Source organism: Cupressus sempervirens, chromosome 7 (genome assembly GCF_028749045.1).
Source record: "Cupressus sempervirens isolate cs-2001-9-10 chromosome 7, ASM2874904v1, whole genome shotgun sequence".
Classification (NCBI taxonomy): Eukaryota; Viridiplantae; Streptophyta; class Pinopsida; order Cupressales; family Cupressaceae; genus Cupressus; species Cupressus sempervirens.
Window position 1 is genome coordinate 801,138,634 of NC_143124.1, and position 26,119 is coordinate 801,164,752.

A 26,119-nucleotide genomic window follows, 5' to 3' on the forward strand; every position below is an offset into this window, starting at 1 on the left:
ATAAAGTACTTGTATCCACCTAGTATTGGCATTATTAGACCTCATTCTTCATTCGACTAGTCTCCTCTAATATTTATATTGATTATCAACTTACTTCACTTTTACGAAGTTTGGGAAGTTGTTTACTAGTATATCTCTTATAAATATTTCATTTTTTTATTGTGTACAATTGTTTAGCAGATTTTGTTATTTACAAAAATTATTGTTAAATTCATATAGTCGAATATGATGTCACATGATATATCTTCTTTACCTCTCTAGAAGAAATAAGGTCTACTAAGTCATGTTCATGTTAATTAGTGTGTTCATACAACATAAATATAATTAATTACTTTTGAAATTTATTAAAATATTTTAAAATATATTTATTATTTATAATCCTTTAGGTGCTCTACTAATAAAATAATTGCATCTTACTACTACTCCCACTATTAGAGTTTCATCCCATGTTTGATAGTCTCTCCTAATTTTGAAATCTTACATTAATGTAATTTGCATTCTATACAATTAAAGCACAAATGAAAATTCAAGCATGAGAATATGTCAAAATGGATTTCTTGTCAATAAAAAATAATAGGGAACAGTTACAAAGTTTTAAATAAAATATAAAATTATAAATCATAAAACAAAAATAAAAACATTCCTAAAATAATAGCTAGCCAAAATAATAGGAAGTTGAATGGCAAAGTCAAAATAATATGCCTGAAATAATAGGACCCTATAAATAAAGCTAAAAAACTAGGCCCTAAAATAAGAGGTCCCTAAAAAAAGAGCCCGAAATAGTTTCTTTAAAATGTTTCAAATATGAAACATTACTTTTTTGTTAAATATATTTTTGCATGCGCATTTCATGCTTACTTTTTGTGGTGAGTGGGAGAATTTGAAACAAATTTGTGAAATGTCAAGAGACATCCATTGGGAGATATGAGCAATCTTTCACAAGTTATATAATGGAGGCTCCTCAATTCATTTTCATTTTGTGTTTTTGTAGGTAGGAAGAGATGGAGAGTTTTCGATGAGTAGATGAAGGTTTTTGAAGAGGAGTAGATTGAAGTATTTGAAGAAGAGTAGATTAAAATTGTGGAGCAAGTTCTTTGCAGTGAGATTTGTAATTTTTTTAATTTGTATTTTAGTCTTGCATTTAAGTTTAGTTGTTTATTTAGATTTAGATTTAGTCTTAGTTGTGTATTTAGATTCGGTTTCAAAATTAGTTGTAATATTCTACTTTGATTTAGATTTTAATTTCAATTAGTTTCATTTAGATTTAGAATTGCATTCAAAATTGATTAGATTTTCATGTAATAGTTTAGCCTTACATGTTTGATTTAGATTTAGATTAAGATTATATTTGAAATATATTTGATTGTATGTTTATTTTTTATTGGTAAACGGTCGAAGCCTAGATTAATTATTGTTATTTGTTGTAATTAATTATTTTTATGTGTTAAGCAAATTCGAACCCAAGACCTCCCATGTGAGAGGCTCACAATTCACCATTGTGTTCTAGGCTCTTGTCTTATTTGATATATATGTTTGATAATAATTGTTCTACTAACTACTAATAATATTATACTTCGAGAGAGAGGAGGGGCATATCTAGAGCTAATTGGGGGCTCATATTATGTTTGAGAGAGAGAGAGAGAGAGAGAGAGAGAGAGAGAGAGAGAGAGGATAGTGTCCACCAAGAGACCAAGAAGGGTCTATGGGGCTTAATGATACAACAATGCAGAGAAGAATCAAACAGCGAGAGCACCAAAAGGCGTCCAAGGAAAAAACATTAAACAAGAAAGCAAGAAAAAGGGTGAACAATAAAGAGAGAGAGAGAGAGAGAGAGAGAGAGAGAGAGATGGGTCAACAATCATTTCTCAGTACAAAGAAGTCCCGCATAGAAGGATAACGCCCAGGACAAGAACAAAAGCAAAAGACAAAAAAGACAACGAGAACCACCCTGACAAGGAGTAAGGATCATTTGTCAAAGAAGAGAGAAAGAGAAAGAAAAGGTCCAAAAACAAAATGGACGGGGGCAACCAGGGGCATTGCAATGTTGATGAGTGTTATAGGAGTGTCATTAGCAAAGAGGTACACTACAGGGTCAACTAGAACTGGAGAGGTTGATGGTAGGGATGCATCATCATCATCATCATACCCTGAGCCAGAGATAAGGGCGAAAAGAAGAAGGTCGTGCTAGTGTGGCAAAGCTGCTTGCACGTCATTTGGCCTTAGAAGCCGACCTCAACACCCAACCTGTAAGAAAAGTGTCTCAAATTACTGCCATGAGGTTTCAAATCACCAGCCACAAATCATCTAGTCAAGCAGCCATGACAAGAACGTAAGCGCACTTAAGTATTGCCACCAAGGATGTGTCCTGGAATGCAGCCTTTAGAACTAGCTGGAATTGGTCGCAGAGGCCAACCTCGACTCCCAACTAGTAGAAAAAGTGTCTCGAATGACTGCCTTAAGGTCTTTGATCACTGGCCATTTACCCTCCTGTCGACCAGCCACAACAAGAGCCCGAGCCTGCTCGAGAGAGAGAGGGGGGGAGAGTGATTAAAGGGAATCTCTAGAGAGAGTAGGAAAGGATGAGAGAAGGGGCTAGAGGGGGATTGAGGGAGTAGATTTTAAAAAAAGTTAACCCTAACGTACTAACCCACATTAAAAAAATAAACCTGACAATTTACCCTAATACGAACTTGAAGTGCAATCATAACTAACGTTAAGTGTAGTAGTAGTAACCCTAAAAATAACCTTAACCATAACAATAAAATAAACCCTACCAAACTTCTTAAATAGAACCTAGCAATTCCCCTAACAATAATGTTACACATAATAATAATACTAACACTAATTGTAGTTGTCACAATAACACTAACCCACATAAGAAAAAAAAATCGAGCAATTAACCTATTACTAACCTTAAGTGTAACAATAGCACTAACGTTAACAAAAATAAATAATTAATACTAATAACATTAACTATAACTATAACATGAACCCTAACAAACTTATTAAATGTAATGTAATAGTTTTCCTAAGACTAACCTTAGGTGTACAAATTACTCTAACACCAATTGTTAGGTGTCACAACTAACAATTACACTAACACTACTAACAGTAAAAAAGAGTAACCTAACAATAACCTTAACCATAATAATAGAACAAATTGTAACAAACTTCTTAAATTTAACCTAATAACTCCCCTAAGTCTGACCTTAGTTGTAACAATAGCACTAACACTAATTTTAGGTGTCAAAATAACATATTAAGCGTTATTGTAACACTAAGTATAATACTAACAATCGCCTTATCATAAGTGTGCACCTAACCAAAATTCTTTATCTAACCCTAACTCAATGACTAATCCTTGTCCTAACCCTAATCCTATGTCTAGCCCTTCACTTATCCTACGTCTTACCATAATCCTAATCATAACCCTAAGCCTGAGCCTAACCCCACTCCTAATCATAAGTCTAACTCTAACCTTGACCATACTACTAATGTAATGTCCCCTTTTTGGGTCCATCATGATTTATGTCTTTATATGACTTGTAATATTCATAATAATCATTTTAATTATCAAATAATATTATAATTTGGATTTATGTCTGAAGGTTATAAATGTCATCCAAGTTGCCTAGACACCATCTAGGGACTTCCTCAAAGTTTGAAGGTCCTAGCCCGCTTCATGAGTATTTATAGGATGTTGACCCCTATCCTCTATTGGTACGATCCACTAGATTGGATTCATACAAGCTCCTCCTTGGTAACATTGTTTGCTTCTGATCATAAATCAAATAATAGTAATTATATTTTCAATAATCCCACATTATTGTATGAGATCATTCAATATAATATATATTAAATGTATACTTAATATATGTAAGATATATTCAATCTTCCATGTCCATACTCAATCTATGTCTTTCAAGAATATTATTTCCTTATCAAATAACTAACTATAATTATGAAATTATTATTCGAATAATTTGTAACTCATACATATTTAATAATCTATTCTTTATCAACCCCAATCTATATTCACTTTAAGTATCATATTCACATGGGAGTCCAATAATAAAGAGATAAATACTTACCTCCATGTCACCCCCTTTCTTATTTATTTCCAAGGTCATGGGGCAACGACATGCATAAAAACCTACAATTTCCACTTGGAGGTATCTGTGTAGGGCACAGTGTGCAAGCATTCATTGTGATCTCATTGCCGCCTATTTGTTTCCCTGTTAAAATATGTTTCTTAATTCATTCACTCTTTTTATCTATATTTCCATCGGTTATTAGGTCGAGCCAATGAGAGTCATTGTTTTAATTGAATTTTAGTCTTTTCTCGCTCATGGGTCCATTTTCATCCCACGTACCATTACTTCTTCTTTTTTCAAGTTCTTCAGATCCCTATTTCCCTCCAAGCGATGAGGTATTTATGCCCCATAACATTCATTGTGGTGCCTTTTGTAACCGACGTGTACAGGTGACCCACCATAGTTAAGGAATATTATTGCCTTTAATACTTGGTACACTTAGGAAATAGGTGATTATTTAATATCACTAAGTTATATTTATTTGGTGTTCTTATGAAATATGTTTAGTGAGTAATGGATATATATTAATATTAACACTTATTTTATTTAACTATTTAATTTTGTATAAATTGATTTATTGATTTAATTGATGTTTCTATATTTTATTAATATCTATTTATCCAATTTTCAATATTTTTTCTTTTATTAATTAAATAATTATTACAATTAGGGTCATCATAACTAAATGAACCATTTCCCCAACCATAATTCCTAAGCCTTAAATCTAACCCTAACCCTAACTCTTCTCCTAATCACAAGTCTAACTCTAATCCTAGCCCTAATACTAAATGAAACCATTTCCCTAATCATAATTCCTAAGCCTTAAATGTAACCCTAACTCATTATTATTTCCTAGTCCTAACCCTAATCTTATGCCTAAACCTTTACCTATCCTAAGTCTGAAACCCTAAACCTAAGTTTACTCCTACGCATAATACTAATTATAATCCTAACAATTGCCTTATTGTAAGAGTGCCCCTAACCATAACTCTTTATCTAACCCTAACTCAATGTGTAATCATGGTCCTAACCCTAATCTTGTGTCTAACCCTTCACTCATCCTATCTCTGACCCTAACCCTAACCCTACTCATAATAAGTCTAACTCTAAACCTAACCATACTACTAAATGTAACCCTTTCCCCAATCATAATTCCTAAGCCTTATATCTAGCCCTAACCCTAATCCTAACCCTACTCCTAATAGTCAGTCTAATTCTAACCCTAACCCTACTATTAAATGCAACCCTTTCCCGAATCACAATTCCTAAGCCTTAAATCCAACCCCCTACTTGAATCAATAGTTCCTAGTCCTTACCCAATTCTTATGCCTAAACTATCACTTATCCCAAGTCTAAAAACCTAAGTCTACCACTAAGTGTAACACTAATTATAATCCTAACAGTTTCCCTATCGTAATTGTACCTCTAACCATAACTCTATATCTAACCCTAAATTGATGAGTAATCTTGCTCCTAACCTAAATCCTATGTCCAACCCTAATTCTAACATTAATTCTACTCCTAATCATAAGTCTAACTCTAATCCTAAACATACTACTAAATGTAACCCTTTCCCCAATCATAATTCCTAAGCCTAACTGTATTGTCAAGTCTAAACCTTAATCATAAGATTAGCAGTAATCATAACCCTAATACTAATCCTAATTGTAAGCCTAACCCTAGCCCTAACCATATTTGTAATGTTGGCTCTAATTATAACCCTATCTATAACCCTACTTCTCACCCTAAGAAAAATGTGAACCCTAAATATAAGCCTACATATCACCTTAACAATAATTACCTTATTGTATGTGTGACTTTAATCATAACTTTAACCCTTCCCCTATCCCTAAACTTGATTCTGATTGTAACCCTAATCATGTTTCTAATGCTACATCTAATTATTACCCCTTCCATAACTCTACTCCTAACCCTGGCACTTTTCATAACAATTGCCTTAAAATAATAACAAATCTTAAATTTACACAAATTAAACACTACATCTAGAATAAAAAAACAAAATTTTGAAGAATAATTTTTTGCAAACTTCAACAAAATATACTACTAAAAATTAAAATTAAAATAATAATTTGATACTAACCTTAACAAAATAAAAGAATAATAAAACATATATTCTTGTTGTGTACGACTTCTACTAGCTTATATATACCTAGATATATACTATGCCTAGAGTAATCCTTCTCGATACGCCTATTCTCATCAAACCTAACTAAGAATAAAAATAATATTTACATTTGATGAAAATAGGTGCCCCATGTATGTGTGTGTGTGTGTACATACATACATACATATATGTATATGTATATGTATGTATACATATACATGTATACATATATTTACACACACACACACACGCACGCATATATATATGTATACATGTATATATATATGTATGTATACATGTATATGTATACATGTATATGTATATATATATATATATATATATATATGTGTGTGTGTGTGTGTATACATGTATACATGTATATATATATATGTATACATGTATATATATATATGTATACATATATATAATGTATACATGTATACATGTATGTATATATATATATATATATGTATGTATATATATATATATATATATATGTATGTATATATATAATGTATACATGTATACATGTATATATATATATATATATATATATATATATATATATATATACATATATACATGTATACATTATATATATATACATGTATATATATACATGTATACATATACATGTATACATATATATATATATACATGTATATATATATATATATATATATATGTATACATGTATATATATACACACATAAATGTATATACATGTATATGTATACATATATATGTGTAGATATATATGTATACATATGTATATGTATAGATATATATGTATATATATACATGTATACATATATATACACACATAGATGTATATACATGTATGTGTATACATATGTATATGTATAGATATATATGTATGCATATGTATATATACATGTATGTATGTATATATATACACATGTACACATGTGCATATATATACATGTATATACATACATGTATATATATGTATGTATATACATGTATATATATGTACACACACACACACACACACACACACAAGCTAGTTTTAAGTGAAGACATGAAGTCTATTAGAAGTTGGGGTTGTACAAGAAAACAATAAATTATATTATTTTATATTTTATATTGTAAAAATCTAAAATAGGAACAATGAATCCACTTTAAATATTTAAATATTAGAAAGGAAAAATGCACAATGAGTTCAAACTCTCCCTATCAAGTAAAGCAAATTTTAATTATAATATTTATTTATTTTAATATAATCAAATATCTATTTATTTTGCATTCATTATTTTAAATAGGGTGTAAGGCACCCACTAAAAGTTGGGGCTATATAAGGAGAAATATAGTTATATGCAATTCTTAATTTATTATTTTTAGATGAATTTTTTAATTTAAACATAGGTGTGAACATATTTAAGGATGTTGTATTTTTAAAACATTAAAAAAATAAGATGTATTTCTTCTCATTAAGTGAAGCAAATATTAATTATAATATTCATTTATTTTTATATATTAAATATTTTCTATTTTTCTATAATAATAAAATAAAAAAATGAAATGTACGTTTAGAATTAAAAATTTAAAACTTATTTAAGAATAATTTATTATTTATTTATGGAATTTCAATCATTATTGTTGGTGACTTAGGCCAACCTACACATGTTATGGATAAGTCAATATATACCTCACACTCTAAAGTCATCATACTTTAGGACACATTCATTGTTGTAATTATGTTGGACACAATTTTCTGTCAACATGGACAAAGTGACTCCCAACAAAAATTCCAAAATTTTCTACATGATATAAGAAATGCTCAACCCCACAGATGATTGGGACACACTCATGACTCAAACAAACAAAATGCTAAGCACCGAACAAAATAGAGACATTGACATAGCTTCCCATCTATTTGCTACCAATGAGTTCACAAAACTAACAATAAGAAAATGATGAAATAATTGAACCTCCCAATAGCTCGCAGTTTAGCTAAAGTTGTTGCACAAAAGTCTAACGAACACAATCAAGATGGTCAACTTCAACAAGAGGTACTTATGGATAGGCCAACAAATCATGTTAACAAAAAACTTATGGAAACAAATTGGACTTGTAAACTGATCATTAGGACAAATTACATCCATCATCTAAGATACTAAATCATCTCCTCTATATCTACCAAAATATGTTGTTAGTTTGGACTACCATAGATATAGACAACCCAAACAATGTTCCCATCAATCTAGTTACTTAGGCCAACTATACAGAATTACCACTGGGCATGGCTTAGGCTACTATAATACACAAATATCAGGGGCTCACACTAAAAACACAACATTCAGCATTGGAAGAAAAGAGTGGCAAGGATTGAGATCTATGGCAATATCAAGGGTCAAATCTATTATAACTCTATCTTTTCACAAATCCTTGCTTTTGAGGGTTTATTGATAGTTTTGATAAAATTGAATCAAACTAACTCCATTTTCCATGATAGCTATTCAAACTTGTTTTAGAATAAAGTGAATTCATTGTTCCTTAAATCCCAAAAGATTTCAGAGTAGACCAATAAATAGTAATGAGAAACAAGTTTTTAATCAATAAAATGATGGAGTGTGGAATTTCAATCAACATTTTATTGATCATTCTTCTCTAAACTTATATCTATATCATATTTATTATTCTAATTCAAAATTTTACATGGTATCAGAGCACATTGGCTAACAACAAATAAGGGAGTTTTTCTTGTTCATTAGTTTGGGTATATGTTGTAGTTTGTAATGGGTGTTTTTAGGCAAGTTGTATGTGTTAACTATTGGTAGATACATGAGTTATCATTCATACATGTTTTGGTAGCTGTAGCAGAGATCATTCTAACCCAAGATGGATGTGCAAACTAAATTTATGCTTAAGCCTCCTCAATTTCAAGATGTTGAATCATTTCTTCTTTCTATGTCAAGTTCAAGTGACATCATTGTTATGCTCTTCATTTTCACTCGAAAATAACTCTTCAACTTTGTGGTGTAACGCCTTTCATTGACCATGTCGTACTTAAGAAAAGAATCGTTTGTGTATGATAATTATTCTAGAAGTCGTTGGGTGTTTGGCTACTTGTTGATCATCTTTATAGGTGGTGTAATATTTAGTCAAAATTCATCGTGTCATTATGATTCAAGGAAGTGTTTGTGTCATTATCATTGTAGAAAGATATATGTGAACACGCTCCCGTTGAGTATCTTGGTATCGTATATATTGTTACTTTTCTGTATTGTAACGCTTATGTCCCTTTGTCTCACCAGGAAAAAGTTTATTCAAATGTTTTAGCATCAACTATTGATTCTTTACACAAAATATTATGGGATTAGTGTGCATCAATAGAATGTAGTGTTGAGATTTATCTTTGTAGCAAGAACTTTGAATTCGGAGCATGAAAATAATCATTCAAAGTTGATCATGCAAAGTTTTATGGCTTGCATTTGTGTTACAATTGATGGATTATGAGAGAAATTAGACAATTAAAGAGATAAGTATTTAATCTACATGAACTTTTTTATGTGATTATTAATTCATACATTAGAATAGTGAATTATATATGCTTCTAACATTGGTATTTCCCTTCATGTTAGGTTGACTCTATAGACTATTACTAATCTCACTAAATGTTTCCAAGATGGATCAAGAAGCATATGGAGAGATTGAGGTCAAGGGGAGAAAGAATTTGACGCAATATGTGATGGTCATGCAGGTTGGAGAATGGACACGGTTTGTTGTCATAGGATTGATAACTATAAACATTGCAGATATTCTAGTGATCAATTTCTTCTAAGAAGAGGAATTAAGATTCAGAGGGAGCTTGTATGGCAAATTGAGAGTGTCATCATGTCCTTTACAAAGGATCAACAAGCTTGTTTAGTAGTGCGACTACAAAAGCTCCTTGTTCGGTCAACAATTGAAGTCAATAATTTAATGTGATAATCAAAGTTGTGTGTTGTCCTTGTTTAGGAGTCTCAACATTTAGATGATCTTTTTTGTGCTTTAATGGGTTCTTCTCTATGAGGGAGAAGTTTGGGGTGTTATCCCTTGTTAATGAGTTCTTCTCTGTAACTTTGTGAGAAAGAGGTTCGAGATGAAATCCCTTGTTAATGAGTTCTTCCCTACGAGATAAGTTAAATGTGAAATCCCTTGTTAATGAGTTGTTCTTTGCAAGAGAAGTTCAAGGTAAAATCTCTTGTAAATGCATTCTTCTCTACAAGAGAAGTCTAAGGTGAAAGCCCTTGTTCCACCCTCTGAGAGTAGTCATAGTGGAAGTCATGTTTGTGACTCCCTTACCTATTTTTTTAATTTTTTTGTTTCATCCTTTGGGAGTAGCTATGGTGAACATTGTTATGATGAGATAACAATTTCACATTGACAAAGTGATGAGAACTTTTTTGTTGACATTATTTTTCGTTGCAACTATGTGTTGTCATGTGATGACATATTGAAGATCTCTCTGTCATGACCCCTCCTAAAGAGAATTCGATAATTAGATAAAATATAATAATTCATATACTCTTATTGATTACTCACAAAAAGAAAATGATAAACTATATGGACCAATACTTATGATTTATTTATTTATTTATATTATCCATAATAATATAATTTATAATAATAATTCTATTTAATTTCATAAATTAATATTATTCATAATAATAATAATAATATATAAACATTATTAGTCATATAAATTAATAAATAAATAAATTATATAGTATACATATTTTAATAACTAAGTCTAACAAATGAGATTTACATATAGATATTTAAATATAAATTTAATAAACAAATACAAAATAAACTAACCTAAAACTAAACATCTCTAACTAATACAATAGTGTGTGTGTATATATATATCATTAAACCGACCTTATCTAGGAAATGTCTATTCAAGGTCATGGTACTCATCGATACAAAAGGGTGGTAGTACGACTTTGATAGGGACATGGAATAAAATTCAGAAAATTAGATGGAACAACATCCATATCGGAGATCAACCGCCGAACCACATTTAAGGGATACGAACAGACGCGGAATGAGGAGATAGTTACACCATCGAAGAGCATTAAAATAGAAGGAAAGACACATTCAGAAATCCCATCGACAAAGGGATAGCAGGCATTAAACCACTCACAATACGTGGAGAACCACCGAATAAGGAGTTGCGAACTCACGGGTCGAGCTCAACTTAGCCACAAACACAAAATCGTCACAGTCGGGTTTCACGTGGACAAGAGACATGGAGGAAGTCGAGCTCGTGGAGTATATTGTATGACTTGAACCATAACATTAAGGGATCGGCATGGAATCACATTCACCAAACAATGTAAACAAAGGCAGATTAAGGAACGACGTTGAATTCATCAATACAATGAGTGGAATAAGAAAAATACCTGCGATAAGGAAGGGAGCGAATCGTATTAAAAGGAAGCAAATGTGTGCACCGAGGAGATCACATTAAAACCCATTATATAACGTAGAGTGCACGATGTGCTAGAGGATCTCAGTCGAACAAGGTATGACTGCATGTGTGACAGGGCCGGTGGCCGAGATGGTACGAAGACTTTAAATAAACATCCACGTCAGGGTTTAAGAAATGTCAACACTCATATGCAAAGGGATTAGTACATGATAATACCTACATTAAAGCATATAAAAAATTCAAGGAATAAATAAAGATTAGGAAGGGGTTAGGGCCGCGATAAGGAAAGAATATGAAAGTCAATTTATTAAAGGAGATAAAATTATTAATAAGAGATATGTATAGAGTTGATATACAATTAGGGGAGATCCTTAATTATAAATATATTTTATTTCACATACAAGTTATCAATACAAGAAGTGAATCAAAAGGGCAAATTCAATATATTTCTAACTCCCCTTAATTATAAATATATTTTATTTCACATACAAGTTATCAATACAAGAAGTGAATCAAAAGAGCAAATTCAATATATTTCTAACTATAGAACAGTATTAAGAGCGATTGGAGATAGATCCTAAAATGGGACATTACACTCTCTTGCTAGGGGAGAGTGTAGTCAATAGTTGTGTTAGAGATCCTCAAATCTTTGTTACTAGTAATAAGTCTCTTTGTTGGTGCATCGTCACTTATGTGGGAATTATTCATGTGTGGTTCCCTATAATAATCTAGTTCTTCATTCTATATTCTCTACTAAAAGAGAACTTCTTGGGTGTCGATGTATATGACTTGTCATCACTTTTTCCCTATTATTACTCATGTTTGCCTTGGCATCCAGCTTGTCATCATGTGAGATTGTTTCAGTCGTTGGGAGAATTTATCATCAAGTAATGGTGTTATTGAAGTCAACAGTTACCAAGTTATCATGTTATGTTCTCTCATCATACTGTAATGTTTTTCGGATGGCATTCTGTGGTTACTCTTCATGCGACTAAAGTCATTTACTTTGGCATCACATATGTTTTGTTTTTTATTAGTTTGCAAGAAAAGAACCAATAATATTCCATGTTGTGGGCATCATTTGTGCTGAATGTTGGCTTGCTCATATTAGTTGAAAATATTACTTTGCTTTTTTTATTTCTTTTGTGAAGAAGATAATTATTTTTGTATATCGTGTGCAGTTTTATGATGTGCGTGCAGTAATAAATTTGCTCTATCTAATAGCTATGATCTGTTCATGATCATATAGTGATTTTTGGTAATACATTTGGTAAGTTGTTCGATAGTTGCCAAAAATTGTGACGTATTGGTTGATCAATTCTTAAGTATTCAATCATATGCAGTAATCTTGTGATTGTTTCAAAGATTCTAAATGTTCGTGAGGCAAACCTTTGCAAGTTTGAATGCTACACTAGAATTTTAAATAACAAAAAATTACTAGAAGTTGGAGATAAAGCAGGCCCAAGTTAGCATATCGCTATGGGATAATTTACTGTATGAGAAGCACTCAATTTGTGTCCCTAAAATAAAGAGGGGTCTTCGTATATTTGCATCCCTTCAAGGGGCCAACAGGGCACAATTTTTGTGGGTGCACTTCGTTAGATTCACATTGCTTGGTGATTTGTTGAGCACTTGAGGAGATGAGTTTCAGAGGAAAGGTGTCTCATATACACATTTGATTAGTGCTTTGTGCAACGGATGACAGATTGTTTCCACAACATCTGAGGAGGTGTTAGACATACTTTTGAAGGGAAGGTGTCTCATGTACAACACTAGAGAAGACATTACACAAATTTGGAGGAGATGTGGAATTTTGCAGGGAAATTTGTCCCATTGTGCACCGAAGTTGGGAACACTCTATGTTCTCTCATGTTGTGCAGATAAGAGAGTCGTGGGATTACAGTCTAGAGATCCACTGATGCACTCAGTTTGATGTTTCCTGTGTGAGCAAAGAAGATTATTTGGTTATACTTAGTTGACAAGATGTAGGTAATACAGGCAAACATAAGGCTTTATAAGTCATTGGATTGTAATGCAAAAACCTCAAATGAATCTATTGAACATCAATTTTGCAGTTTGATTTTTAATTTGCGATATGGTTTAGTTTTTTAGTTGTTGCTTCTTCATTCAGTCCCTAACTGCACATAAAATGAAAGTAGAGCTTGAGGCACAACCATATAGCTGATTTAAAACCCAAAGGGCTTCTTTCCTGCAACATTTCTTAGCAATATGATACAGAAGTTAAATACCTACTAGGAAAAATAGATCTGGCATGCTACAACAAAGTCCAAACAGAAAACACGGACGAGTGATTCCTTTTGTCCAGGCACAAACATGAATAGGAAAAAAGTACACTAATAATTTCCATATCCTATAACAATGTTCCACACATCCACCAAAGCCTCATTACACACACTCACCTATAAAACAATACCTCAACACATAGAGCAAGTTGTCAAACAACTCATGCACAAAACAAAACCCACATAAATTTTGATTTTTTTGTATTAAATATTGTTAACAAAAATAAAGTTACATAATATTTTGACTAGGTTGAATTGTATCTTATAAGACCATGTAAAGACCTCTAATTCTAATATAATGAGAGATAGAGCAGGGTCATATATATATATACACATGTACATATAGATATATATAGAAAGAGAGAGTATCATCATCTGTTTGTTGTATATGATACAAATTTGATCAAATTATGAAACTAATTATTACCGAGCATAATTAATAAATTGATCTATAACATGTTCTATAAGGGTAGTATGCCTTTTGTGGAACAAGAAAAAAATCATCGAGATTTAACTACACATTATGTTGCCTTATGCATATAGAGATTACAATCAAAAACTAAAAGATGATTATGAGCAAAAGCTAAATGATGAGAGAGATGTTCTTCCAATGACCAATCAGAAGTTTCTACTCTCTTGTAGGAACCGTTATCCAAATCTTTAGAATTCTCTCATGCAAATTACTTTTCAACTATGGCTGAGTTTAAATATTGTGTCACAAATTTTAGTCCCCGACAAGTTTTGCATGCTTTTTAAGAATAACTTGAGGAGAGCTTTTGGAATTGCCTAGTTGTGAGTAATACTGAGTTAGAATGCAGGTTCACTCGTAGCTAATATCTAAAATCTGTAACTCTTTCCCAAAAGTGGCCGGCTTAAATTTCTTAACATTCCCTCTAACAAAGACTTTCAACTCACCAACATGCGTGAAAGATGCTCTTGTGGAAAGATATTTTTAACCAGCACATTGCTTGGTTATATCCCTAGAATAACATGTCATTCTTTTGTGTTGTTTCATAATCTTTTATTACTAGCAAGTTATATTCTTCTATGGGACTGTTATAACTATGATAAAACTTCGTGAAAAATTAGAGCCATGTGATTGCTTTCAATGATCGAGTGCTTTATTCTCTTCATGTTTACACTCAACCTTCTGTGGCCACTCAATTGCGGGTTTCTCACCCTATAAGATGACAAATTCAATTTTTCAATGTCTTCATAGGATTCGACCACAAGAAGCAGGCTATCTTCACAAACCAAGCCCTCTGTTTAATTTGTTTAGTCACCACATCAGATTTAGTAATATAAATTGTTCTCAAGCAACCTTTGATTTATTCAATTTCATTCTTAGTTTGCTTGGTTATTCAAACTTATGTGATAAAGCCATCTTTAGCAAAAAGGTTTTCATTTCCATTATTTTGGTTACTATCTATCCTATTGTCTCATTGAGTCCCATACCCTTCCTCTTCCTTGTCACTTCCATCTCTTTCAAAGAACAAACGACTTGGTTCATCTCATGTATTCTCTTCCATTTCTTCCAATGGGTTGTGAATTGCTTGTTTCACTAATAAAATAACTTTATACTTCAAATTATCTTCTATGTGGTTGTTAGAGCGTTGTTAGAGGGTTGTCCATTGTTGAAACTTGATCTCATCTCACAAGACCAAGAAATGGTAGTAATACCACTATTATAAGTCTAATTGTAAGCCTACTATAACGTGAAAAAACAAATTAATTTTTTTTGAAATTATATATTCCTAAACCAAAATTACTATTGAAGATAATAAAGTATGCTCCATAAATAAATCTAAAATTTGGAAATAATCCTAAAATTTGAACTAAGGACTCGAATTTATAGTGGTTGTAACATTTGAACCAGTTGGTTAGATTTTAGAGAGTAATACAAAAAGATCTTCATGGTACTAGAAGATTGTGATGAAATCACTTACAAGGAGCAAAGAATTTTCTTGAGAGGGGTATTTGTGTAGGCCTAATCTAGGGAATTATGAGTACTGCCTTGGCTACAATTGTGACCTTAATCTAGAGCAGTTTGAGCACCACCTTGTCCAAAAGGCAACATTGTTGTCTGTATATTCTTCTCAAAAACATCACATTCTACAAGCCTATGGGGCTTTATATTATAAGAAACATCACAGTAGCAGAACACCGAATGAGGAAGGGTTCCAAGAAGAGTTCGTCAAGCTGGGTATCTCTGTCTCCAGCTCCTCTCTTACAGTGCTCTTCAATCGAGTGGTTTGCACCAACTTCCCCGACTCTTGGTCACAACATATTATCTATCTAGTCCATAAGTCTGGGCCAACTTCTGACCATGACAACTATAGGGCCATCATGGTTGGGCATACCTTTGCCAAACTCTATGCCACTGTGTTGAACGCTATCTTATCCAGAGAGCTCAATCAGCGACATTGTCGGGCTAGAGGTCAAGCCGGGTTTCGTACAAATTTTCAAACCATTGATAACATATTGACTTTATGGGCTATCATAGAAGAGGCTCGATGAAAGTTTATTGTTGTTTTGTAGACTTTTGCAAAGCCTTCGACACAATTCCTTGGGCGGCTCTCTTTCAACATGTCAAGGCCATCAAGATCTTTGAGATTCTCTTGACATCTATTATGAGGTTATATGAGTGTGTTGTGGGTAGATTCAAGACTCCACGAGGTTTCTTTGATCCTATCCAGAGCATTATTGGGGTGGAAACAGGGTTGCCCTCTTTCCCCCACTCTTTTTGGTATCTACATCAATGAGCTTGAGGAATTCCTCTGAGATTTCTCGCTCTCTGGTGATGGTTGTTACTTACCTCAAGTGTTGATCTCCATTCTCCTATTCACTAATGACATGATTCTCCTAGTGTCTTCCCCCGATGGACTTCAACAACTTCTTGATGGCTTGGCCTCTTTTTGCTACTCACGCGAGCTAGCTATGAACCTGGGCAAGACCCGAGTTATGGTCTTCAATTGTTTGAAGACCTCACATCTCCATTTTCACTTCCAATGTATTGAGATTGAGATTGCATCTTCATATACATACTTGGGGGTTAAGTTCTTTGGACCTCATTTTAGTCTGAGACCAGCCTTGCAGCCCCAAGTCAACAAGGGGCTCGACTCCCTTGCTATACTTGAGCGAAAATGCTTTTGAAACCACTTCCAAGACACCACAACCAAGATGTCCCTTTTGGACTCCCTGGTCAGGCCAACTGTCCTCTATGGCTCTACTTTTTGGGGGCCCTCCCTCTTGGAGTTTAACTAGGCCTCCATTGAGAGAGTCCAAACTCTATTCCTTCGATGCATTATCAGATGCCATCGATCCACACCGCCCAGCATTGTTTTTGCAAAGTTCTAGGCTCACCCTTTCAGATTGGGGGCCATCTTTGATTTAGTTTGGCTTCTTCGCCGACTTCGGAGCTTTGTTGATTCCTCTGATGGTCGTCACAAATATTCCTACTTGGCTTACTATTCCTCTAAGGCAGTCATGAGTTCGGACCCTGGTCATAGGTCTCGTTGTTGGTTCACCCAGGCCTTTGCCCTCTTGTGCTCAATTGGTATTAATATGGATTGTCTTCCCCCTTTTCACTTGTCATGGGATGCTCCAGCCCTCTTCCTTCCACCTCAATGGGAGTTGAATGAGCATGTTAGACTTGAAATCTACAGACAGTGTATTATCACAACCTGCAGGAATCCCCCAAGTGGGCTTCGTCCGCGTATGGGCTTCTATGTTGAGCACTTCCTTAATATCTAGGATGGGATCATCTTATGCCCCTAGTACCTCACTTGTCATTGGAATCACGCTCTTCGCATCTCTTTGGGATCCTTTAGAGTGGGATCCCACCGGCTACATATTCAGACTAATCACCAGATTGACAAGGAGGCCATGATATGTCGCCCTTCTCACAGGCTCGGGGAGATTGAGACTAAGTCTCACTTTATTTTCCATTGCCCCATCTACTATGAGATCCGGAGGAGATTCTGCTATATGTTCAGAGAGTGTCAATGTCTTCCCTTATTTTTCAAATATATCAACCAACGTTGTCTCGCACTTTACCTTCAAGAGACCATGGAGCTTCGTGACCACACTCTACAGCTCCATCTTTGTTCGACATCGATCCCTACGTAGCTCATCACCTCCTTTTGCACTCCTACAGTTCTTGCCAGGGGGTCGAAGCGGTCTCTCTGCACTATCTCAATCCACACCAGTTCTGTGATACCCCACAAAGATCACACTCGACAGTAACTCTCTACTAGTACTACTACTACTTCTTGCAGGCCTTAGAGGCGACCTTCCAGAGCACCTCATTGTCCTAGAGCACACCTTTCCATTCTTGACTACTTCTCGTATGTGAGAAGTACTTAGCTCTTTCTTTCTTTGGTTTTCTGTTGTTTTTCTTTCACACTCTTTTCGCGAACACTATTTGGTGCTCCCCCTTGCTAGCGTTTGCCCTTTGTACTATTTCCAGTCCCTTAGACACCTTGTCGGTCTCTTGTTGGAAATTAATAAATTTATCTTATCTTCCTTTAATTGTTCACTTTATTAACATGGAATAACTTAAGAGTGTCATTTATAATTACTATCTAAGAAGTCTAGTTCAGCTATACAAGGGCCTCGTTCGGGTCCAGATCGAAATGGGCCTAGGTCTAGCCCAAATACACCTATGGGTTTGAACAGGGTATGTTACCATAGAATCTAATTGATCACCAATTGAACCCAGACAAACCATTAAGTATTTAGTCAAACCAACCTCGAACTTGGGTGGAAAAATGACGCCCAACATTGATTTTTTTTGCAAATATAATTAAACATCTAGAACTTGGTTTTAAAATGACATAAACTTATATTCGCTTTTATGTCGCATTGGCAGGTAAATAGATTATTTTACCTTGAGGTGGAGCGAGAAGGTGGTTGAGCAAGAGTTTGGTTGTGCAAGGAGCTAGAAGATTAATTTTTGAATCTTCATTAAGTGTGTGTGCCTCATTGCGCAAGGAGCTAGAAGATTGATTTCTGAATACCTCATTCCTACACCTTTGCAAGCTTCTAATGAGTGAAAGAGGTATGTTTTTTTTTTCAATTGATTTTGGTTTTGTATATTTTTCATTTCTCTTTCATTCTCATAAGATCTACCTTTTCTATCAATTATCTTGTTTTTATTTTGAATGTCTAAAGTTTATTGCCACACGTACTACAATGACATCTACCACTTCTTTCATTAGCAATGTTGAACAACAAAGAATAGATCAAAATTATGAAATGACTTTGTGAAAGTATGTTGATATTGTAAGACCCCTTCTAGGAGGTGGTGGATTTTGTTGGAAATGGTGGGGTTGTGATGAGTAAGGAATAGTTCATATTATTGGGTGATCAACCATTTGTATGGATATCCTAGAAGAGGAGTCTTAAAATGCCCTAGAAAGAAAGGAGAACCTATATCAAACAAAGTAATATTAAAATATATCATGGAGCGTGAAGAAATGGAGGAGAGAAAAAAATGTAGAAAAGTTAAGACGACTTAAAAATTCGAAGGGAATGCAACCTTGATTTTCAAACATTGTGATAGAAGACCACCCTCTTTTTATACTACTGCATCTGAGTCTAAAACTGAAACTCAAGCACCCATTCCATACAAAAGAAAGGGACCTTTGGAAAATTCATTTCAGAATGAGAGTTGAGACATTATTGACCAACATATAGCGAGATGCATGTATGCAAATGGGTTGCCTTAGTGTTGTTGCCTCCCCATACTGGAAGAAGATGCTAAAAAGTGTCAATGAAGCTCCAAGAGGGTATAAGGGCCCTAATTGTGAAGAAATACACCAACTTGTTAGAAAGACAAGTCAAGAAGGGTGAGGATCCATTGAAACTCGTAAGGGATTCATGGTTTGAGATATAGATACTAATTGTTGCAGATGGGTGGAAAGATGCAAGAAAAGTCCCTTGATCAATGTCATAGTTGCGTCCCCTAAAGGGGTAATGATTTTGAAAGTTATCGATTACGAGGGCCAAGTAAAAGGCGGGTAATTTATTGCTAAAATTCTCATCTCTGCCATTGAGTCAATGGGACCTATAAACGATGTCCATATCATAACGAACAATGCAAAGAATTGTAGAGAAGCTAAAGAGCAATTTCGACATATCTATAGATACCTTGTGCGGTCCACTTGTTCAATATTATGCTACAAAAGATTGGGGGAAAAAATGGGTGGATCAGAGATGTATGTAGAAGTCGAAAACATCTAGATGTTCACCCCAACCCACCATGACTCGAGGAATTTTCAGATTATTCTCAAGTTTGGAGCTATTGAAGGTTAGCAAACTTGAACTTGTAGTAATTTAATTTAAAAAAATTAAAATTTTACGTTTTTTATTTTCATTATTTGATTTCCTAATGTGCATTCTTTTTTAGATTTTGTTTCTAATATAGTTCTATTACAAGTTGTTGAGACCAATTTTCATCAAACTAATTGTCTTGAGATGACCTATGAAAGTGGAAGTGGCACTTTGCAATATGGTGTTCAACAATAACTGGTCTATATGGAGGTAAAGTAGCATTGGAAGAGCAACAAAAGTTAAGGATGTTGATAACTCATAGTGGGAACATGTGGAGTATATCCTTAGCTTCACCAGACCCATTATGGCTTTGCTTCGCTACGTTGACATGGATAGGCCTTGCCTTGGAGAGGTGTATGATGGTATAGACTCAATGCTTGAGAAGATGAACAAAATCATAAATGGCAAAGAGCAAGACATGGATAGGCCTTGCCTTGGGGAGGTGTATGATGGTCTAGACTCAATGCTTGAGAAGACAAACAAAATCATAAATGACAAAGAGCAAGAGCCTAAGGAGACCAAAAAATTGCAAGCAATTTTTGTAGAATGATGGAACAAGATATCTACTCTTATACATTTTCTTGCCTATGCATAGACACCAAGATATTTTAGCACCAATATCTTGATATGTTAGGAAGGTTGCCACTATATAGAGATTTAGAAGTGTTTGATGGGTACAAGACGACATTCCCTAGACTCTTTCTTGATGATGATACGAGTTTTTCTTACAAATGACTTCATAGAGTTTGTGTATCCAATAGTTCTAAGTAGTGATGCTCTTTGGCATCAGTTCAAGAAGGTTGTTCATAGTTGGTGGTACCTCCATGCCCAATGATTCCTATTGCTAAAGCCCCTTGCAATCAAATTTCTATCACAACTTTTATTTTAAATATTTTGATTTACTTTGTCTTCATAGGTTGCTAGTTCATACGCATCAAAAAGAAATTAGAGCATATTATTTTATCCGCTCAATAAAGCCCAATAGGTTGTAAAAAAAATAGCAGAGAACTTTGTAAATGTTCAATTCCAACTTATGTATCCTTTCCCACAAGCAAAATGAATACAAAGAAGGGGAGATGAAGATGTGGGATATAAATGTAGAGCATACTCACTTGGGTGCTTTTGGTTCTCAACTTGCAATTGATGAATTGGAGGACGTGGACATAGACAAAAAACTACAACTAATGAAACAAAACCCAAGCAGAACAACAAGCTACTGTAATTAACACTGATGTTTTTAATTACTGAACAATGAGCATTATAGCAAGAGCAAAATTCTTATAAATATGCTAAGAATTGGCTTTTGATAACTCATCTCTCATTAACTTTAATTATCCACTTGGCACATGTAGGAATAGAAAAGGGTCGTATTTCCTAAAGTCCAAATGTTAAAAATAAATACTAAAATGATGTTACTTTCAAAAGTTAGGTTACTAAAAATTCAAATTTGTTTTATGCTTATAGATGTCTCTTTTGAGATCAGATGTTGTTAGTAATAAGTTATAATAGTCCACACAACACAACTGGGTCGAGGGAGGGGGGGCGTGAATCGGTTGTGAGCAATAATTATAAACTTCAAACTTCTTAAACAAATCACCAACCTAGAATATCATAATGCATAACAAGATGAAAGCCACCACCATAACACATATTTTTGTCTTGAGGAAAACCTTGTAAAGATAAAACCCCAATGGGGATAATACCCACAAGATCATGCACTAAGATCAGATGATATGCAGTGCAAGGCAGGAGAATCCCCAAAGGAGATGTCCTAGCCCCCAGCGATAACCACAGAGAGGAAACAGAATAACAATACAACACAAATGCAAGATCTGATACCAAATCACAACTCTTTATTCGTATAAAATAATTGTTTACATGCAATATGCCCGATTGTAAGGTCTTCCGAGCTACGGTCAAATACAACAGCAATTACAATAACAATTCTATAAGATCCCTCAAGATCCAATCCAAACCCTAGCTAGTCCAGATCTATAACACAACAACAATCTAGTAGAAAGCTCCAAGATCTCAACTTGTGCTCACAAGCCACCAAGCAACCTCCTTGTTTCTAAACCGCAGCCACTAGCTCTTCTCCAAACTCGTAACTTCACCACAATCCTGTTGTAAGTTGTCTCACATTCGGCACTCTATCCACAAACTCAGAAAAACTCGCCCTTCAACTACTCTCCAGACTCACTCCTTCGAAATGAATGAATCACTCCATGAATGAATTCATAAAGACTCCACAAGACCCCCTAATTATACCCAACTAAGCCACAAGTCGGCCTAGCAATTACAAATTAAATAAACCCCTTGCATTAAATGCATATTTAAGCCACAAGTCGGCTATCAGAGCCCGAGTTTCAACATTGGGAGCTCTGGGTATATTTGAATGCCACTAGTCGTTAACTAGTTGAACAAAACAAAAACTTTGAACTATCATGTGTATCTCTTTCAAACTGAAAACTTGAAACTAGGGGAACTAAAACAGAACTCAAAATTGTTACTCGCATATTTTTCATGCTTCAACACTTAGTTTTCAAGACTGAAAATTCTACCTAAACCTAAACGAGGACAAAACTGAAAATTGAAACTCATTCTAGTTGCAAAACATGTATCTTTTATCTATGTTGAAGGGTAGTAAACTTTTGTTTATCTTTGCAAGCATTAAGTTGTTTTTGTTTAGAATGTATTAGGGGATCTATTTTAGTAGATGTTAAAAGAGTGAATGTTGGATCGATATGGTTTTCGGTTTACCATTAAACCAGAATCATATTGCTCTAAAGGTGTTGTAATATCTTCAGTGGAATCATGTTTCTCTACATAGGGAAAAAGGGTTCAATGGGACCCGCAAAGTGAGTATCTTGATTTTGTCATTCTTGTAGGCTTCTAAGAGTAAGCCTAATCCCAGGGAGGGTGGATGTAGTGCCTGCCCCTAGTTCACATTTTGCTAACATTGTTGAACTCTTTTGGAGCTAGTTTTATGTTGATGGTTAGCAGCATTGTTTTGGGATTATCAGATATTGTGCTATGGATTCAGTTTATTATGTGATGATATCACTTAGACTTTATATTTCATGTATGCATGATGATTATTACATTGCTTTCAGTTATTAATGATGATTAGTAAGATGGTTTATTGTCATATGTGTTTTATTATGGATACTTACCCCATACTTGCATGTGCATGGTGTGTGTGTTTGCTTTGCGTGTTTGCTTTTGTATGGCGTGTCTGATGTGGTTAAGGAAGGGAGTCGTAGTCACCTGCTGGTCGAGATCTACACGATGCACCACTTCCTGCCATTGCCTGTTTAGTTTAATATATATTGTGCTTGTACATGCATGGTTTTTATGCAGGTTGCAGGTACCGGGTATCGACTTCCCTGAATTGCCAGGATGAGTGTACCCTATCACACTATCTCAATGATAAGAGAGGGGAGATAAATTCTCAAGTCCAAATCCCAACCCTTTAAGCCATTTGCCCTAATTGGAAAATTAGGACAAGTATCTGAGTTGAGAACCCTCCGAATACGTTGGATAATGTAATTCGTGATATTAACCTTTGGTTTGATTTTGTATGTGTTTTGGCTATGATGAGTTTTCATATTTTTTTACCTTGTGAGTCTTTGATGTATTTTATATTAATTAAGCCTAATTAAAAGATTTAATTAATGGTTTAATTAAATGGAAAATTAATATGATATATTAATATTTATTTTATTTAATTAATTAAGAAATTAATTAAATAAAATAATTAAATTTGAAAATAAAAAGTTTAAAGTTTAAATTTGGAATGTGACAATATTTATTTTAATAATAATATATTTGGAGTTCATTTTTAAATAAATAACTAAATAATATTATTATTAAAGCTAATAAATATTTTAGCAATTAAGTTTTGGAAAATGAAATTTAAAAAGTGGAAAATATATTTAAATTAATAAAAGATTCTAAATCTCATGTGATTAAAATATAAATATATTAAGATTGAAAAGTGGAATTATTAAAGTTAGTGCATGAGATTTAATAAATAAATTAATTAAATTGGGAAGAGTAAATTAAATATTAAATTAATTAATGTGCATTATATTAATATTTGCTCACATAGGAGTTGGCAAATTCTCGAGAGTTGTCATGTAGACAACACAGAAGTTTGCACTCTAAGAATGCACCAGTTGTCTACACTTAGGAGTTAGCATTTTTATTTGAGCAAATGGTGTCTACAACCTTAAGACTTATCTAGAAGGTTGGAGAAGACCCATGCTTGGTTGTCATGCTTATCTTCTAGTTGTTTCTAGAGACACTCTAGATGCATCTTAGAGGCCTTTAAATAGAGGCTCTTCTAGTGTGTTTGGACAAGCTGAAGTAGAAGCTGAATGGAAGCTACAAGCTACAAGCTTAAAATGAAAGCTTCAAAGCTTACATGCATTGGAGAAGCTCATATGCTCATATGTTCCTACATGCTTCTATGTTTCTATAATCACCTCTAGTCACTTGGAGGATTCGATTGGCTAGATCTTGGAGGAATTGTGAATGATAGAGAAGGAAGGGATTTTCTATGGACTTCTGAGGCATGGCAGATTAGCATCAGTGTCCAGGTGCACTCCTGATAATCTCATACTCTATTTGCAATATTTCTCTTCCTATCTTCATCATGTTTGTTATATGTGTCTAATTATATTCCATGAATGAATTTGCAATTTGAATCGGAATCTAGATATGTATTTATTTGTTTGAGAAGAAAACATTAGAAAAACCCTAGATCCAATTAAGGAATGAATTAGATCTAAATCGAGTTTGGGTTCGAATTTATATTGTGAAACTAGATAAACAAGATTTGAAATAAATGCTTCAGATGTATGTATTTCCAATCATGAATATTTAAACACCACATGCGTTCTAAGAAATTATTTGAGTTAGGGTTAAATGAATTTTCTTAGAAGAAATTCATTGCACTCATATTTTTAGATTCGGTCTTCATATATGTAAATTCATATATGATTGTGCAACTTTCGTAATTTAGAATAAATAATTTTATATATATATATATATATATATATATATATATATATATATATATATATATAATTTTGAAAAGGTTATAATTAAAAAGGTTCATAAAAGAAATTTATTTGGAAAAACGATTGATGAGTCGATTTATATATATCGCCGAAACGTTTTATAATAAAGGAGAGGCGAGGAGGGACAAGCCCGTACCCCCACCCTCTCCCACAGCAAATGAGAGCCGACAGCTCTGCTGCCGTAGACACTGCGACAGCAGTGCTGTCACAGACCTGCGTCAGCAGGCTGCTTCGGCACTTCCACCCAATCCACGGATGGTCGTGGGTATTGAAGTTGCGGGGGGGAGCGGTACAATTTGATTATGTTCGCAGGGTTATAAATAGGATATGGGACCCCCACCTGCACAGTTGATAATCGCAGGGTACGGTGGGAAATATAACTAGCATTTGTTGGTAGTATTATAATGTATAACGTTACCACATGAATTCGGTGGTAATGTTATATGTTATAATATTATTATATGAATTTTATGATATGGTTATATGTTATATCATTTTATATAATGATATTAATTATTAATAAATTTTTAAATGATAATTATTGTATATGATTTAAATATTAATGTTAAATTTTATATATATATATATATATATATATATATATATATATATATATATATATATATATATATATATATATATATATATATATTATTCTGTTGATATCTATTGTTATAAATGAACTTAAAGGGAATTATATTTGTTAATATTGAATTCACAATAAGTCTTTCTTAAACACA

The 26,119-nt window shown here is 33.6% G+C and overlaps 1 protein-coding gene across 1 annotated transcript in view; it reads right to left on the reverse strand.

The window, feature by feature from the left end:
• The window catches only part of LOC149549810 (phosphoinositide phospholipase C 2-like), an 88,666-nt gene that overhangs the window by 37,239 nt on the left and 25,308 nt on the right, over positions 1 to 26,119 (reverse strand). The gene's annotated exons all lie outside the window — the stretch shown is intronic.